General features: G+C 48.5%; 1 protein-coding gene across 2 annotated transcripts in view; it reads left to right on the forward strand.

The window, feature by feature from the left end:
- The first annotated feature begins 153 nt into the window (after positions 1-153).
- LOC104588980 (exonuclease DPD1, chloroplastic/mitochondrial-like) overlaps positions 154-19454 on the forward strand; it is a 29308-nt gene continuing 10007 nt past the window's right edge. Inside the window, exon 1 of one of the 2 annotated variants that reach the window (XM_088904550.1) lies at positions 154-340. The gene's annotated coding sequence lies outside the window, so the exon portion shown is untranslated. Of the gene's footprint in view, positions 346-19454 lie in introns of both variants that reach the window. The other variant, XM_088904549.1, reaches the window with a different exon arrangement.

Raw genomic sequence — 19454 nt, forward strand, 5'->3', positions numbered from 1 at the left:
GTCGGATAAAATCCGCCCCGAGCGACGGATTGAAGACCCGGTTTTGTCGGGAAAATTGCCATCCTAGAGGCGAGAGGGAGATATTGTCCGCCGTACGCAATATGTGCGCGCGTCGCGCGACCGTCACATAGTATTTTGAAGCGAGTTGGGTTGGGTTGGAGGCTTGGAGCGGATGCACAACCCGCGGGTCTCTCCCTCTCTCTTGTGCTGGCTCGCTCCACCCATCATTTTCGCCATTACCTCCGAAGTTGTGTGATTTTCCGTTGAATAACGACTTGTGTATTATATGTAGTAACATTTCCTCCTCGAATGCGGGTGTCTGATCTTGATGAACGACCTGGTATGGTATGTATATGTTCACCTCCACCTCCACGCTGTTGAATCTTCTTCTATTCACTATTTGTTTAAATCCTTGTTCTTTTTTTCGAAAGGGCAGAATAAGCGATGTTATCATTGCAGAACAAAATAAGATCCAATTTATTGTAATCGATTAGTTAACCGTATTTTGAAACAGTGTTGAGTGGTCATCTCTGTTATACCCTAAGGATCCCATCTGTATTTGCTTAGTTATTCTCCATTTTCTGGCTTCAATCTCATTTTCTTATGTTGTATTTCTTATTCTGGCTTACATGAACAAGAGTTTTTAATGTTTAATTTTAGTTCAGCCTTCAAACGTGTCTGAGCTTCTTATAGTTTGTCGTGTTGGGGGGTGGGGTTCTTCATCGGAGCTTAGTAACCGAATTAGGAATGAACTTTTTATGTTTATCTAATAATTTTCATCCCCAATTGAAATGAATGGACATTCATTATTCTCCGATCTTTAATTCATTCTATTCTTCAGCAATCAGCTTGGATCTTAACTCCGGTTTGGTGTTTATTTGTATTGAACTACCTTTTTTTCTTTAGAGATGAATAGGTTTCTGTCATTCCAGTCCTCTCTCACCCCAAAAAGGAATTTGTACGATTCAAAAGCTCTTTTTTTTTTTTTCCAGAAACGGATGTCATGGAAAGAAAATCAAATAAAATGTAGTAGGTTCTGAACAGACTTAATAGCAAATGTTTTCTCGGTAAGCAACTAAACCTACGACCTTGGAGTGGTTGAATCGGCTAGGAGAAGATGAAACCAATAAACTTAAAATAACAAAAGAAAACTAGATTAAAAAAGGATGTAAAGTTATTGGGTTTAGAATTGAGAAATAAATGGAGAATGACCAGCGAAGATAAAGTGAATGAAGGCAAAGGAAAAATATATTTTAAGAAGCCTCCTGTCTCTACTTGAGTGAATCCTAGAACAAGGCTCTCATGGATTCTCACTAGGGGTGCAACTTGGGTAAGCTTGGGTTGGGAATTATGTCAATATTCGAATGGGCCTGGCGTGGAAATCCAGTAGTGATGCAGTGTAAAATCTTCAAAGGTACCTGACGTGCACCTTAATTTTAATTATCAAAAGGCAAACAAAAAAGTATCACAACCACAGGAAGCATAAGCTGAGAAATGATATTTTATAATTCCTGACAGGTGTTACTTTGAGAGTTTTATCCCTTTATGGAGCAATGGGGTTGGTGCAGTTGTCTTCTTTTTTCAACTACCACTGGAATAGGAGGTGGCAAAACAGGATTAATGTAGTCAACCCCATATAATTGGAACAAGGCTTAGATGATGCTGATGACTGAAATAGGAAGTGGACTGGAGATAGAACACAATTGGGTACAAAAATTGAGTAAAAGGAGATAGTAACCAAGACAACAAAAAATATAACTGGTTCCAGCTATCCAGGATCTTGGGAGGGATGGACTGTATATGGACCTAACCCCTGGCATTTGAAAGTGAACTAAACTACAAAGCAGCTGCAAAACAAAAGACAAAGTAATCTAACCAAAAAATCCTAGTTGAACACAAATTGTGTTGAAACATCAAGTTTCCCCAAATTATGTTAAAATACATAATTTCCCCATAAAGTGGTGTGTCATACACCAGTTGTGTCAAAAGTTGCATTCCTATTTTGGACAGAAAATTGAGGAATGGGCATTCAAAAAACAGGCTGCTGCTTCTGTGATCATAACATGGAAAATTTGGTGTCATTTCTTGAGAGGCATCAACACTAGCTAGTGCTTTCCAGTAACAGTGATGGAATTGCTATAGAGCTTATTTAAGTAAAGAGCATGTGCAGTCATGCCAGCAGCCATACTATGATCATTTGGATGGAGAGAAACTCTGGGATTTTCAGCAATAAGTCTGCTCAAAAAGATGAGGTGAAGAGAAATGAAGTTGTAACTTGTTCCTGCTTATCTGTGCTGGAGTTCAGGGGTGTTGTGAGACATGGCCTTTTCTGTATGGAACATGGGTATAAGGGGATTATTGGATAGCCTCATCTTGAGAGTGCTTATGTAATAGAAGAAAAACAGTCCTTGAGAGTGTGGGACTGTTTCGAATAGGTGCAGAAATCAAAAGAAATCGAAAAGAACAGCAGAAAATACTTCTTCTATGGAGTAGAAGGTGAAGAAGGAGATGGTGGCAATGAGGGTTTAGAGTATGAGAGTTTCGAACCTTATTCTCTCTCTCTAACACCCTAACACTATTTTATTAAGTTAAATTTGAATAATTACAAGGAGGCCCTTAGTTGGGCAAGAAATTACAAAGAACATAACATAGAAAGGATGGGCCCAGAATAAGGCCCATTACAGAAAGGAACATAAACAGTAAGAAAGGATAAACAGCCTATGGGCCATTCGGCCCATCTTCTCTACACTCCTCCTCAAGCTGAGCATAGATGTCAATCATGCCAAACTTGCCAGTATCATGCTGAAGTTTTGCCTTGGGAATGCCCTTGGTGAGAAAATCTGCTAACTGTCCTTCAGATGTGATGAAAGGAAGACATACTTCACCCGAAGAGACCCTTTCTCGAATAAAGTGTCTATCGACTTCAATATGCTTAGTTCTATCATGTTGCACTGGGTTGTGAGCAATGTTGATGGCAGCCTGATTATCACAATACAACATCATTGGCTTGTCATGCTCAACCCCTAGTTCCTCCATCAATGATTTTAGCCACAATAGTTCAGAAACTCCATGTGCCATGGCCCTGTATTCTGCTTCTGTTGAATATCGAGCAACAACCGATTGTTTCTTGCTTCTCCAAGAAACAACATTACCAGCCACCAAGCTGCAATACTCAAAAGTAGATCTTCTGTCATCAATGTTTCCAGCCCAGTCAGCATCAGTATAGGTTTCAAGTTTCATATGACCATGCTTGGCAAACAGAATTCCCTTTCCTGGGGAGCCCTTCAAATAACACAAGATTCGCTCTGCTGCTACCATATGAGTGTCTCGGGGAGCATGCATGAATTGGCTAATGCAACTGACAACATATGCAATATTTGGCCGAGTCATGCATAGGTACAGAAGTTTCCCAAGAAGTCTCTGGAAGACTCCTTTGTCCTCTAACAATGTTCCATCTGAAGCAGAGAGTTTATGACTCATATCAATAGGAGTAGCAACTGGTCTAGCACCCATCTTCCCAGTTTTAGAGAGCAAGTCAAGAACATACTTCCTTTGGGAGATAAGAATCCCATCATTGGATCTAGCAACTTCTATGCCAAGGAAGTATCTCAATTCCCCCAAATCTTTAATCTCAAACTCTGTATGGAGGAAAGATTTGAGATCATGAATTCCTGAAACATCATTACCAGTCAACAATATCATCTACATACACAATGAGGTATACTGCCAAAGGTCCATTCTTCTCAAAAAGAGTATGATCAGACTGTGTCTGTACATAGCCAAAGTTAACAAGTGTTGTTCTAAATCTCTCAAACCATGCTCTAGGGGACTGTTTTAGTCCATAAAGAGATTTCTTCAGCCTGCATACCTTTCCTTTCATATATGTTCCATACATCCCTGGAGGAAGAGACATATAAAGGGGCCAGTCAGAGTGAGCAGCTAGAGATAGAAGAACCCTCACAGATGTCATCTTGGCAACAGGTGCAAAGGTCTCCAGATAATCAATCCCGTATGTCTGTGTGTAGCCTTTTGCAACCAACCTAGCCTTGTACCTCTCAATGGTGCCATCAACCTGATATTTGATGGTAAAGACCCACTTGCAACCAACTGAATCCTTTCCTTCAGGCAAATCAACCACTTCCCAAGTGTCATTCTTGTCTAGGGCATCAATTTCATATCTCATAGCATCCCTCCATTCTGGAATATTAAGAGCTTCTGACACAGACCTGGGAATAGGGTTAGAGGCAACAGAAGAGAGATAGGCAAAGTATGAAGGGGAAAGCAGACTGTAAGAAAGGTGTTTGGAAATGCAATGTGCAGTACACTTCCGTTTTCCTTTCCTAACAGTAGTGGGAATATCAAGGTCAAGGAAAGATGGCTCCAAGGGGGCTGAAACAATACCTGTTGTCTCATCTATGACTAGAAGTGCATGAGGCTCATGTGTTGTAAGGGAAACAACTTGCTCATTTCTGGATCTTTGCCTTTGATACACCTTGGGATTGAGGATAGGATGAGGAGGTAAAGGAGGAAGAACACTAGGACAGGGAGAATGGAACGACTGATCCTTCCTTGATTCATTTGAAGGAGAAGCAAACTCATCAAAAAACTCAACTGGGACAGGAAGAGGAAGAGCAAACACCTGTGACAAATCTTCCCCCTGTGGACAATGTCCTTCTAGAGAGGAACCATAAAAGGGAGAAAGCTCATCAAAGGTGACATCCATTGAGACATACCAAGTGCCAGTCTTTGGATCAAAACAACAGTAACCCTTCTATGTGGGGGAGTAACCAAGGAAGATACACTTATGGGCTTTTGGTTCAAATTTATGCCTTTAGACACTTGGAACACTTGGAACATGCCAAAGACACGAAGAGGAATAGGAAAAAGGTCCTTGTCCGGATGAAGGAGATTGAAGGGAGACTTAAACCCTAAAACCCTGGATGGCGTACGGTTTATAAGGTAGGTAGCAGTGAGAACAACATCACCCCAAAACCTTGTAGGAACATGTGAGGCAAACAAAATACTTTCTGCAACTTCAACAATATGCTTATTTTTTCTTTCAGCAACTCCATTCTATTCTAGGGTCCTAACACAGGAACTTTGATGAATAACCCCCATGTCAGAGAGATAGCAGGATAAGTTCTTCTCAAAATATTCTTTTGCATTGTCAGATCTGAAAATTGTAATCCTGGTATCAAACTAGGTTAGAACAAATTCATGGAATTGCCTTACAAGTCTTGGAACTTCATCACGGGATTTCATTAGGAATATCCAAGTGAACCGAGAAAAGTCATCAATAAACAAGATAAAATATTTGTAGCCACCCATAGAGGATAAGTGGATAAGTGGTAAGGCCCCCACACATCAGAGTGCACAATATTAAAAGGAAAAGAAGATCTTTTATTGCTCAAAGGAAAATTGTTTCTACAATGCTTTGACAACTCACAAGATTCACAATGAAGACTGGACAAACTAATTCCCTTGAACAGTTCAGGGAATAAATGACTCAAAGCAGAAAAAGAAAGATGACCCAAACGAAGATGACACAACATAATTCGACTAATAGACTTTGAAGAAACAGACCCAAAAGCAACATTCCCAAGATGATCAGGGCATTGTCCCGGAGTATCAAGCAGGTATATTCCGTTCGCCTCATGGCCACTCCCAATCACCTTCAGAGACTTCAGATCCTGAAAAACACAGTAGGAAGAAAAGAATGTTACACAACAGTTTAATGACTTAGTTAGACTACTTACAGATAACAAATTTGTATTTAGTCTAGGTACATGAAGGGCAGAAGGTAGGAACAAGGAATTTGTAGCCTTGATGGTTCCCTTGCCAGAAATAGGGGCAAGAGAACCATCGGCTAAGGTGATTTTATCACGTCCAGGAAGCAAATCATATGAAACAAACAAGGTAGAAAGGTTGGTCATATGATCAGAAGCATCTGAATCAATAATCCAAGGGATCTTAAGATTACCTGAAGTGGTTGCATGATTGGCAGAAGCCCTTATACATGAATGAGCAAATGCAGAAGAAGCTGAATTTTCTGAAGGGTTGGAAGAAGAAGTCACACCCTCTAGATGACTGATCATCTTCCCAAACTTTTCATATTCCGCTTTCATGGCTGCCAGCTGTGCACAAGCAGACATCTCTTCAGTATAGTACTTGTCACTATCTAGACCAGTAGCCACATTTGCACTCCCTGTTCTTTTACTATCATGCTTTTTCTGAAACCGAATGGGAACAAGATTAGGATGTAATTTCCAACACTTGTCTTTGGTGTGCTTTGGCTTCTTGCAGTACTCACATACAACCTCTTTCTTCCTAGAGCCACTAGAAGTCCTTGCAACTCCTTTGGGTTTAACCCCCATATTCGCAAAGTGATCACTAATACCAGCCCCTTGAACCTGGACAATCCTTCTGCTCTCTTCACTGCTCCCCAATGCATATGCTAGTGACAATGAGACACTTTCCTTGGATAAAATATTATGTTTTGTGATATCATATTCTGGGTTTAGTCCGGTTAAGAACTCAAACACCCTGTTTCTTTAAACCAGTTTCCTGTAGGTCATCATTGGTGGTGTCCCAAGTTACAGCTTCTATTAGGCCTATTTCTTGCCACAGAGACTGCAGGGTTGAGAAGTATACAGCTAAAGGTTTCTCCCCCTGCCTTAAATTCTTCACATCACTTCTTAATTTATAGGCTCTAGCCACATTTAGTTTTTGGGAATAGGTTTCTGCAACACTATCCCAGATTTCCTTTGCTGAATTCATCCATAGATAGTGTTGGTTAATCTGTGGCTGCATTGAGTTCACAAACCACCCAATAACAGTGTAATTCTCTTGCATCCACTTCTCATAGGATGGATCATCCTCTGGAGGAGCTTTCTTGCTCCCAGAGATAAATCCCCACTTTCCTCTACTACATATATAAATCTTTACCGATTGTGACCATGCCAGATAATTAGTTCTGTAGGTTTTCAAGACTGCTATTCAGTCTTGATCACTAAGAGATTTCAGGTTCGATGAGAAGAGAAAGTGAAGAAGATGTAGAAGAAAGAGTGATGGAAGAGCAATAGAACACAAATTTTGAGGAGAAGAACAGAATGTCAATATTCTGCCGCCGCCACTTTAAGTTAATATATATAGGTTATGCTAGTTACATGAAAGGACATATCTGCCCTTGGTGTTTACATCATAACTGCTAACAAATAACAAACAATATAAAACTGAAACTAGAAATAACAGAATAGCAAAATAACCACAGCTGTGACTAGATACATTCTACCCTATGGACAGAGTAGGACCACAGCTGTGGGGCCCACATCAATATTCTCTACACTCCCCCTCAAGTTGGGAGTATATGTTCATCATTCCCAACTTGGATAGATCCGCCTCTAGCTTCTTTCTTGATACGGCTTTAGTGAGAATGTCTGCTAGTTGCATACTGGATGTGATGTAAGGGAGGCATACTTCTTGAGATGAGACCCTCTCTCGCACAAAATGGCGGTCAACTTCAATGTGTTTGGTTCTGTCATGCTGTACTGGATTATGTGCTATATTAATGGCGGCTTGATTATCACAGTACAGCATCAAGGGCTTCTCATACTCAATACCCAACTCCTCAAGTAGAGATCTTAGCCATAGGATTTCAGCTACTCCATTGGCCATGGACCTATATTCTGCTTCAGCACTTGATCGGGAGACAACACTTTGTTTCTTACTTCTCCAGGAGACAAGGTTTCCTCCCACAAGGGCACAATATCCCGAGGTAGACCTTCTGTCATCAACACTCCCAGCCCAATCTGCATCAGTATAGACCTCCACCTTCATGTGATTGTTGTTCTTGAAAAGTATACCCCTACCTGGGCATCTCTTCAAGTAGGCTAAGATTCTTTCTGCCACAAGAAGATGTGTGGTTCTACGAGAATGCATGTACTGGCTGACAACACTAACAGCATAAGTAATATCTGGCCGAGTGAGGCAAAGATATAGGAGCTTTCCTACCAGTTGCTGGAACATAACTTTGTCTTCAAGAAGCTCCCCACTCTCGGCACTAATCCTGTGATTCTGTTCAATTGGTGTATCTGCAGGCTTGACACTTAACTTTCCAGTTTCTGCCAACAGGTCTAGGACATATTTCCTCTAAGATATAAAGATCCCCCGTTTGGATCTAGCAACCTCAATACCCAAAAAATACCGGAGTACACCAAGGTCTTTCACCTCAAATTCTTGGTGAAGAAGCTGTTTAAGAGACTCAATCTCATGGCTATCATTCCCTATGACCACAATATCATCAACATATACTGCCAATAGTGTCAAAGAGGATTCCACCCTCTTGATGAATAGGGTATGATCTGATTGGGCCTGTACATATCCAAACTTCACAAGTGCTAGTCTGAATCTATCGAACCAAGCCCTAGGTGACTGTTTCAAACCATACAAAGCCTTGTTGAGCCGGCAGACCTTCTTACCTACTTCTGCATCATAGAATCCAGGAGGCAAACACATGTAAACTTCTTCCTGCAGATCTCCATTCAGAAAGGCATTTTTCACGTCCATTTGGTATAAAGGCCAAGTGTGACTTGCTGCAAGGGACAAGAGAACTCGAATAGTAGTCATCTTGGCTACCGGTGCAAATGTCTCCTAGTAATCTATGCCATAAGTCTGTGTAAACCCTCTTGCAACTAACCGAGCTTTATCCCTCTCAATAGGTCCATCTGCATTATGCTTCACCGTAAATACCCATCTGCATCCAACTGGTTTCTTTCCTTTTGGCAAATCAACTACCTCCCAGGTGTTGTTTTTCAACAGGGCATCCATCTCAACTTGCATTGCATCTTTCCATTCAGGGACTGTTCTTGGAATAGGGACATTGGAAATGGAGCTAAGGTAGGACCTGTAGGTAGGAAATAGGCGATCATAGGATAAAAAATGGGAAATACAGTGAGTTGTGGATGTGGTACAATGTCGTTTCCCTTTACGGACTGCAATTGGAAGGTCAAGATCATCTGTAGGAGAAGTCTCTGTGGGCTCTGGGACTTAAGTATCTGGACCTGGAGCTGCAGATGAGATTGGAGCTGGTCTGGACTGCTGATGATCAGGATCAACCTGCCTGCATCGCCTGTGATAAACCCTCAACTCCTGATCCCTCTGACCACCCTCACCATTGTAGCTTTCCCTTAACTCCTGATCCCTCTGACCACCCTCACCATTGCAGTTCTCATCACCCAATGGAATAGGTAAAGGAACTGCCCCACTCTCACTGCTCTCCCCCTGAAGACAAGAGCTCAAACCCCCACTCTCACTACTTTCCCCCTGAGGGGCAACCCGAGGATAATAGGGTGTCCCCTCAAAGAAAGTGACATCCATGGAGACAAACTTCCTCCCGGAGACAGGATCATAACAGCAATAACCCTTTTGAGTTTGTGCATAACCAAGGAAGATGCATTTGGAGGCTTTGGGTTCGAACTTGGAGGGATGGGGTCCGAGAAGCTGAACAAAGCAAGTGCAACCGAATGTCTTAAGGGGAATAAAAAACAAGTCCTCACGTGGGTGTAGAAGCGAAAAAGGAGATCGCATATCAAAGACCCTGGAAGGGACCCGATTAATAAGGTATACCGCCATGAGGATAGCATCCCCCCAGAAGCGAATAGGGACATTGGAAGTAAACATGAGGCTTCTAGCCACTTCCAAAATGTGCCTATTCTTCCTCTCGGCAACTCCATTCTGCTGAGGTGTATGAGGGCAAGAGCTCTGGTGGATAACCCCATGATGAAGAAGATAAGATGTCAATGATTTAGCGAAGTATTCCTTTGCGTTATCAGATCGGAGAACTTTGATCTTGGCATCAAACTGGGTTAGGATCATTTGGTGAAAATTTTGGGTTAGGGAAGGTACCTCATCTCGTGAACGCATGAGATAAATCCAAGAAAAGCGGGTATGGTCATCAACAAATAATAAAAAGTATTTGTACCCACCCATGGAAGGGATATGATAAGGCCCCCAAACGTCAGTATGCACAATATCAAAAGAATTATCACTCCTTTTATTACTCAATAAATAAGTCTTTCTACAATGCTTAGTGATGATGCACGATCTGGCCGGTCTTAGTTGTTGATGATCTTGCCTCTGAAATGGGTAACAGGGACCTGAAACGGGAGGAGAAGAGAAGCTCCGGGGAGAACCCGGCGTAAGGGCTCCGAAGCTCAAGTTAGAATCCTTCAAAGGCAAGAATAACCAGATAGCGCGGAAGTTAGCATACCTCGTCCCTGGGGGGGCAGAAGCCTTTTATAACCACTTCGCGCACTCACTTCCAGGCCTCCGTCAGGTCGGACATGATTACTTCTGAACTCCTGCCAGTTCGGGCGTCACTTCCTCTGGTCGGACAAAACCGCCACTGTTCCTTCTGTCGGAGCCGTCTCTGCGGCTAGTGACGACGGTTGCAGGTGGCGGTGGCAGGAAGCCGTTTGAAATGCGGCTGTCAGGCGTCAGATCCCAAATCAGTCAGGTACGCCGCCCTTGGACAGGGACGTCCTTGGCATCGGGTACGTCTGGCGGGCCTGGTGTTTTGGAAGTGAAGTGTTGGAGTGGCGAGCGAGGTGCCTTGAGTTCGGTTTGGAGTGTTTCGAGCTGCCACGGGTCAGCTTCGTGAGGCTTGGGGCCCAGTACAGTTCGTGCTCCTCGCAGGGAGCTCGGGTTCTCAGGAGGGAGCTCGCTCTTATCAGGGAGCTCGGGCTCCTAGTAGGGAGCTTGGACTTAGGAAGCTCAGGTTCTTTAGGGAGCTCGGGTTCTTTAGGGAGCTCGGGTTCTTTAGGGAGCTCGGGTTTTAGGGAGCTCGGGCTCCTAGTACCGAGCTAGGACTTAGGGAGCTCGGGTTTTAGGGAGCTCGGACCTTTAACAGGGAGTTTGCTCTTAACAAGGAGCTCGGACTAAACACGGCGATCTGGAGTTGGGGCTCGGTAGTGAGTTTGGACTTGCTTCCGATGTTCGCTTTGGGTGCTCTACTGTCCCGAGCTGCTTGCCTTTGCCACGCGTCGGGCGATCGCGAGGTCGGGCCAAATTTCCCTTCATCAATTGCCCCCCACTCCCTGTGACAACGGTTCCGTCTTGGCGCGGGGAGTTTGCAAGGTAGTGGGAGGGTTTTGGTCCGTGCTGAGCGCGCTCGCTCCAATTTGATTTTCAAAAGGGGGCGCGCGTTCGGAAGTCGTGACGTTAGTTATTTGGGAGTTGCGCTGCAGACGCTTTTATTGCGAGGGGATGTGTGCCGTTGCTTCGTCAGTTTCGGGAAGACGCGTGCCGACACCTGTCCTCTGACAAGATGTGCGCGACGTTCCGTCAGTCTCTTAGACGTGCGCCGATTGGTTTTGGAAGACGTGCGTCTTAGCGCGGTTGTTGGCCGTTGGATTGGCTTCGATCTGGGTCGTCGCTTTCCGTACGCTGTGGATATAAATAGTGCGCGGGGGGGGGCCCGTCCTTGCTATTGTCGTATATCTTGAGCTCGTGCCTTAAGTTTCAGCTCGCGTCCAGGCTTTTCAGCTCACGTCCCAGGTCTTGCTTGTTCGAGTTCTCGCGGTCTGTTTCAGTCTTCTTCCCGGGTGAGTATTTTTTGGAATCCCGTTCCGTTTCGCGATGTCTGGTTTGGAGGGTTCAGACTGTTCAAGCGGGTCTGATGTGGGTTCTACGAACCAGTTTGCGTCCCACGGTAGTTCAAGCGAGCCCGATGTAGGTCCTGAGGGAGGGGTCGGGCCTACCACCCGAGGTGCTTCGGGTAGGTCGGCATCCACCTCCCGCCGTGGCCGGGTTGTAGATCAGTTCGGCCCTTCGACCATGACGCTTGAGGAACTTCAAACCCTCGTAGACTACTATAATTTGCCCAGTGAGTACGGTTATTTTATCCCTACGGGGAGCTTTCCTTGGGAACATGGCCCTGATGAGATGGTGATTTTCCGGGAACAGCTCGCCGCGGGGCTGCGACTGCCCTTCCACCCTCTTCTTGTCGAGGTCCTAAACCACTTCGGTGTGACAGTTGGCCAGCTTCACCCGAACTCTATTAGGAACTTAGTGGGAACGATCTCTTTATTTTGCGACGAGAACTTCCCTCTAGATCTGGAGATTTTTTCTTCTATCTTAATGCTGAAAAAGCAAGTGGGTCCCCTTCCTGGGCGTAGGCGGGCATACTACCTGTCCCCTCGCCCGGGCTTCAAGCTCTTACACGGACTCCCCAATAAGGTCCCGGCGTGGAAGCGGGACTATTTCGGGGTGCGAAGTGCGATGGGGTGGCCGTTTCAGACCGGCTGGGGAGTGGCCGCTCCTGATTCCGGCATCACACTTGATGAGGAGACGGCGAAGGGCCTCCGGCAATGGGCGCGGCTTGGGCTGGATTGTCAATGGTATCTGACGGAGGCCAAGCTTATTGCTACGGGCCTGAGTTCGGGTAGGTTCTTTTCCTAGTGATCTTGTCTTGTTCTTCGCTTGTCTTACTGATGCCGAACTCCTTTTCGCAGGTACAATGGATTCTCGAGGGTCACGAGGTGCGCACTTGTTCGAGGGGATGAAGAGGAGAAAGCGGGTGGCCAAGCGAGCTCGCGCCGAGCCATCCCGAGCTGCGGAGCCTGAGGTGCCGGACTGTCCGGCAGAGGGGCCTGAGATGGTTCCTCCTATGCAGGGGCTGGCGGGGGCTCCTTATGCTGAAACCACACACACGGGGGGTCCTTATGCAGAAACCACACACACGGGGGCTCCCGCCTATTCCGAGTCCGCTCATATGCGAGCTGGGCCGTCGGGTCGGAGGCCCCGGGGGATTTCAGGAGCGTGCTGTCGCCTGTGCATGCTCTTCAACGGAGTAAGGAGGCGATGTTTCCCGAGGAAGTTGCGGCGTGGACTGAACTCCCTCTGCACCAAGTGGCTTGCCGTGCCGTTACTCATGCCATGGTGGTAAGTGATCCCTTCTTCAGAGCTTGGCTTCTATTTTTACATTCGTTTCTCTGACCTCGTTTTCCTTTGATAGGTGAACTCCTCCATTCACGCCTTGGCGAACCAGGTGGAGAAATGCTCGCGGCAGGCGCGAGCTGCCGAGGAGGCCGCTCGGGCTGCCGAGGAAAATGCTCGTGCTGCTGATGCTGCTGCTCGCCGTGCGCGGTCTAGGCAGGTGAGGTCTCAGAGGGACGCCGAGGCCATGGGGGTGGTGGTGCAGCGTATGGCGGAAATGAAGCTGGACCTGGAGCACCAGGTCGAATATCTTCAGGAGGATATCAGGGAGAGGACTCAGATCTTCTCTTAAGGCATCGAAGACGCGAGGAAGAAGGCTGTCAGCGATTACATCGCTTCGCCGGATTTCGATGACCTGATGGTAGACTCCTACAGGCGGGGTTTCAAGCTGAGTCGGTGGATGATCCGGAATACGTACCCTGATCTCGATACCAGCGCCATATCCACTTCGCGCATCACTCCGGAGATGGCAAATGCCGCGGATGCCGAACCAGACTCCGAGGGGGAGGCAGGTCCTTCGGGCGTTGTCGGAGAGGCTTCTGATAACGATGAAGTAGCCCCGGGCTTGTGAAATGAAATGAAATGAAATGTACACATCTGTTTTGAAATGAAAAGTCTTTTTGTTCATGTACTGGTGTCTTCGAGCTATGTTTTTTGCCGAACTGACCATTTCGGTCCCTCAGTTCGTTTTATGAAATGACTTCGGCGTACTTGCTTTGGTGGCCTACAGATAGTACCTTCTCAAGTTGACAACGTTCCATGCTCGGGGTACTTGTTTACCCTCTAGGGTTCCGAGCTCGTACGCTCCCCCCCCGAGTGTTTTCATTACTCTGTAGGGTCTTTCCCAGTTCGGCCCAAGTTTCCCTACGCCGGGTTCGGGCACCATGACCTTACGGAGAACCAGGTCGCCGACGCGGAAGTCCCTCTTTTTTACTCGCGCGTTGTAGTACCGAACTACCTTTTGTTGGTAAGCCGCAGTTCGGATGTGTGCGAGGTCTCTCACTTTGTCCAGTAGGTCGAGGTTGCTGCGCAACTCGCCCTCGTTTGTCCGTTCGTCGTACGCTTCTAGTCGTAACGTAGGCACTTCGATTTCCGCCGGGATCACTGCTTCGGTGCCATAGGTGAGGTTAAAGGGGGTCTCACCCGTGGCGGTCTTTTCCGTGGTTCGGTGTGCCCATAAAACACTTGGTAGTTCGTCTGCCCACAAACCTTTGGCTCGGTCCAATCGCGCTTTTAGCCCGCGGAGGATGGCTCTGTTCATTACTTCTGTTTGGCCATTTGCCTGCGGGTGTGCGACCGATGTGAAGTTCTGACTAATTCCCATATTTCGGCACCATTCTTGGAACTTGACGTCTTCGAACTGTTTGCCATTGTCGGAGATCAGTACCCGAGGTAGCCCGAAGCGACATACGATGTTTTTCCAAAAGAAGTTTTGTATGTTTCGGACCGTAACTATTGCCAGGGGTTCGGCTTCTATCCACTTCGTGAAATAATCTACTGCCACCACTAGGAATTTTCTCCCGCCTGTCGCTGGTGGGAATGGCCCCAGGAGGTCAATGCCCCATTGGGCGAAGGGCCATGGACTGGTGAGGTATTTGAGGTCGGCAGCGGGCTAATGGTGGATATTGGCATGCTTCTGACATTTGTCGCATTTTCTGACGAGCTCGATTGCCTCTGTCTTCATCGTTGGCCAGTAGTATCCTTGTCGAAGTGCCTTTTGGGCGAGGGCTCTGCCCCCCAGGTGTCCGCCACACAAGCCTTCGTGGATGTCGCGGAATACCAGCTCGGCTTCGGCTGGGCGCAAGCATCGCAGATAGGGGAGCGTGTAGGATCGTCGATACAACCATTCGTCTATCATAACGTATTTGGCTGCTTGGCGCTGCACCCTCTTGGTTGTGTTGCGGTCCGCGGGGAGGGTTCCGTCTAACAGGAAGCTCGCGAGTGGGTCGATCCAGCTCGGCTCCGCTTCGGTGACGGGAGCGACCTCTCTTGCCCCACCGAGAATGCTGGGCCGAGGCAAGTCTTCTACGTACACGGTTCTCCTGGCATTGCGGCTCGTGCTAGCCAGTCGGGACAGGGCGTCGGCCTCAGCGTTCTCTGACCTCGGGATTTGCTTGATGAAGTGTGATTGGAAGTTGAGCAGAGCTTCCTTTACTTTTGCCAAGTACGCAATCATAGTGAGTTCGCGTGCTTCGTACTCGCCTGTAACTTGGTTGACCACGAGCTGGGAATCACTGCAGATAACCACGTGCTTTGCCCCGACCTCGCGCGCTAGGTTTAGCCCGGCTATCAGTGCCTCGTACTCTGCCTCGTTGTTGGATGCCGCGAACTCAAAGCGTAGTGCGTATTCCAGTTTTGTTCCGCCCGGCCGCGTAGCACTATTCCAGCCCCGCTGCCTTGTTGGTTCGAGGAGCCATCTACGTGAAGGATCCAGGGCTCCTCCTCCCGGTTCGCGCTTGGTCTAACCAGGAGGGATGCCACACTGGCTGCTACTTCACGGGGTTCGGACTCGTTTGGCTTGGGAGCTCCGAGTTCGCCCGAACTGGGGATCTCGGGCTCGACCGGCTCAGGGGCTTCGAGGCTAAATGTGCATTCTGCGATAAAATCTGCCAAGGCTTGGGCCTTGATGGCAGTTCTTGGCTTGTACTGGAGATCGTACTCGCTGAGCTCGATGGACCACTTCGTCAGCCGGTCGGAAACCTCGGGTTTGAGTAAGACTTGCCTCAGAGGTTTGTCGGTCAGGACGATGACGGTGTGGGCCTGGAAGTACGGGCGAAGTTTCCGTGCTGCTACCACCAGAGCATACGCCAGCTTTTCTATCTGCGGGTACCTTGTCTCTGCTCCCTGCAAGATTTTACTAATATAATATATGGGTCGTTGGACCCGGTCTGCCTCCTTTACTAGTACCGAACTGACCACCTCGTCGCTGGCCGAGAGGTATAGTTCCAAGACTTCGCCTTCCTCGGGCCGAGCTAAGGTCGGTACTTTGGCGAGGTAGCCTTTTAGCTCGTCAAACGCGAGCTGACAGTCTTGGGTCCATTCGAACCCTTTGCCTTTGATCGCTTTGAAGAAGGGTAGGTAGCGGTCTGCCGATTTGGACATGAAGCGGCTTAGGGCGGCTATGCGGCCGTTCAGCCTTTGGACTTCTTTTATTTTCCGAGGTGGTCTCATATCCAGGATGGCTTGTATTTTGTCTGGGTTGGCCTCGATGCCACGTCGATTGACAACGTAGCCCAGGAACTTGCCCGAGGTGACGCCGAAGACGCATTTGTTGGGGTTTAACTTCATGTTATACTGACGCAGGATTTGGAAGACAGAATCTAAGTCTTGTATTAATTCTTGCGAAAACTGTGTTTTGACGACCATGTCGTCTACATAGCACTCTATCTTTGTGCCGATCAGGGGCCGAAACAGCCTATTTACAAGTCTTTGGAAGGTCGCCCCGGCGTTTTTTAATCCGAAGGGCATGACCTTGTAACAGTATATACCGAATTCGGTTATGAAGCTGGTTTTTTCCTCGTCGGACCGGTCCATCCGGATTTGGTTGTAGCCTAAGTAGGCATCCAGGAAACTTAGCAATTCGTGTCCCGAGGTCGCGTCCACTAGATGGTCGATCCTGGGAAGGGGGAAGCAGTCTTTCGGGCAAGCTCGGTTCAGGTTGGTGTAGTCGACGCACATGCGCCACTTGCCGTTCGCCTTTTTCACCAGCACAGGGTTGGCCACCCAGCTCGGGTAATGGACTTCCCTTATGAAGTCTGCCGCAAGGAGCTTTTCGACTTCCTCGTCGACCGCTTTCCAGCACTCCGGGGCTAAGTTCCGTTTCTTCTGTCTAACGGGTCTGACTAAAGGGTCAGTGTTAAGTTTGTGAGTTATAAGACTAGGGTCAATACCGGGCATTTCGGCCACGGACCATGCAAAAATATCTAAATTTTGGAGTAAAAAACTTACCAGTTCGGCCCGTAGGGGTTCCTTGACAGAAGCACCAATCTGGAGTGCGCGAGATGGGTCCGTAGGTAAGGTCGGGATCGCGACTGTCTCTTCTGTCGGCGAGGCTCGTTCTTCGCCTTGCTCCGTAGGCCGCTCCAGGTCGAGGTCGCCGGCCGGCTTGGACTTGCCCTTTAGGGCGGCGACGTAGCACTTGCGGGACTCGAGCTGGTCGCCCCGCACTACCCCCACACCGAAGTCCGTAGGGAACTTCATTGCCAAATAATAGGTAGAGACCACCGCTCGCAGGATATGCGTGATTGGCCGTCCTATTATGGCGTTGTATGGGGAGGGGGTCGCGACTACCAGAAAATCGTGGTTGAGTCTGACCGCACAAGGCCACGTGCCGACTTCCACGGGCACCGTTATTTTTCCAAGGGGCCTGACTTCCTCCCCGCTGAAGCCCACCAGGGGAGTGCTTGCAGGTTTTAGTTCGCTCCTTGGCAGCTGTAGCCGATCAAACGCTGACTTGAATAGGATGTCCGCCGAGCTGCCTGAATCCACGAGCACGCGCCTAACTTTGAAGTCGCTGATCGTGAGTTTAATGACGAGTGTGTCGTCGTGAGGGTAGCGAACTCCCCGCGCGTCGCCTTCTGTGAAGAGGATCGGCTCCTCGGTCTTCGGCCTCTTCGGGGGGTTCCGCTCCTCGAGGACCACTTCGCGAACTGAGGTCCGAGCTGCCGCTGATGTGCACCCCGCCACCACTGAACCTCCCACAATTACATGGATGGTTCCCCGAACTGGCCTTTCTGCCGGAGGCTGTCGCTGCATTGGTTCGGCAGGCCTGCTGCTAGTCTCCGGGGCGTCTTTTAAGTGTTCGCCCGGCTGATCCGCTTTATTGCTATTATTGTTGTGCTGTACAAAGTTTCTTAAGTATCTGCGACGGATGAGCCCCTCTATCTCGTCTCGGAGGTTATTACATAGCTCGGTACTGTGACCGTGGTCCCTATGGAAACTACAATACAAATTCTTGTTTCTTTCGTTCGGATTCCCCTTTAGGCGAGGTGGCCACTTCACGAAGGGGGCGTCCTTGATCGTCATTAGGATCTCGGTCCGCCTAGTGTTCAGTGGCGTGTAATCCGTCCGAACTGGGAGGGGAGTTCGGAATGACTGGTTCGGTTTCGGGTCCGGGCCGGGTTTTTCCGGTTTGCCGAGCTAGAGGGCTCGCCGTCCCTCTTTCTTTTCTCGTTTCCGCCCTCGGTTCTTTGGTTGATTTCTTCCTCCGTCCTCATGAACTTGTCCGCGAGCTTGAGGAACTCGGCCACGGTTGCAGGCTGGTTAGCTACCATGTGCCACTTGAATTCCTTGTGCGTCACCCCTCTTTTTGCTGCGGCAAGCTGTACCGCGGGGTCTAACCGAGGTATCTGTAAGCATGCCTCGTTGAATCGTTTGATGTAGCCCCGTATGGGTTCTTCTTCCCTTTGGACTACTCCGAAGATGCTCTCCTCTGCTCTGGGGCACCGTTTGCTGGTAACAAAGTGTGCAGTGAAGACCTGCACGAACTGAGCCCAACACTTTATCGATCCGGGGGCCAGGTTCCTGTACCAAGTGCGGGCTACCCCCTTGAGGGTGGTGGTGAAGGCCACGCACATGCATGATTCGCTGGCCCTGGCGAGGTGCATTTGGGACTGGAAAGCGTCCACGTGGTCGTTGGGGTTGAAGGATCCGTCGTACTTGTCTAGGGGCGGGAGCTTGAAATCTTTAGGCAAGGGGACTGTCAGGAGTTCTGAGGCGAGGGGGGAAGGAACTGAGAGAATCGGGGCGATTCCTACCTCGTCCGAGCTCGCCTCGCCTTTGCCTCTGAGCTCGGATAAGACGCGGGTGGCGGTTCGTCGACTTCGACGGCGTCTCCGCTGCTGAGTGGGCCTTGTGCTGGCGCTGCTGGCCTCCGTGTTGCCGAGCTCGAAGGGCTTGGAGTTCTGGTAGTCCGCTACCGTCAGTGCGCCGAATCGGTTTCCCACCAGTGGGGACTCCGGTTTCGAGACCCGAGGTGCTGACCTCGCGGGCGAGGTTCCTGATCCGCCTGCGAGCCGCGAGGCGGGGATGACTTTTCTTTCTCTCCGGCCTGGGGACGAGGCCTGGCTGTTTGGGGGATTCTGGGGCCTAGAGGCCTTTCCTTGGTGAAGGCGCCCATCCTGCGGAGAGGCCTTTACTGGCTTCGGGGCAGGGTGGCGAGGTGGAAGCGGTGGTTGGTTTGGTGTCAGTTGGGGAAACTGCTGCTGATAGTGGTATTGGGAGAGGTTGTGCAACACTTGGTGTTGGTGAAGCTGGTGTTGCTGGAACTGCTGCATCTGGGCTTGCATTGCCCGCATGCATTGCATTAAGTCGTCCAACCGATTCTGGCTAGCTGCCAGGGGGACGGCGGTCGGTTCGGAGAAGGTAGTCTCGATGGGAAGAGGGAAGGAGATGTTTGCGAAGGGCAGGCTTATAGGTGCCACTGTTTGTGGCGTAGTCAGGTTGGGGATTCCATCCACCGT

The sequence above is a fragment of the Nelumbo nucifera genome, chromosome 4, assembly GCF_055504915.1.
Source record: "Nelumbo nucifera cultivar China Antique chromosome 4, China Antique-T2T, whole genome shotgun sequence".
Classification (NCBI taxonomy): domain Eukaryota; kingdom Viridiplantae; phylum Streptophyta; class Magnoliopsida; order Proteales; family Nelumbonaceae; genus Nelumbo; species Nelumbo nucifera.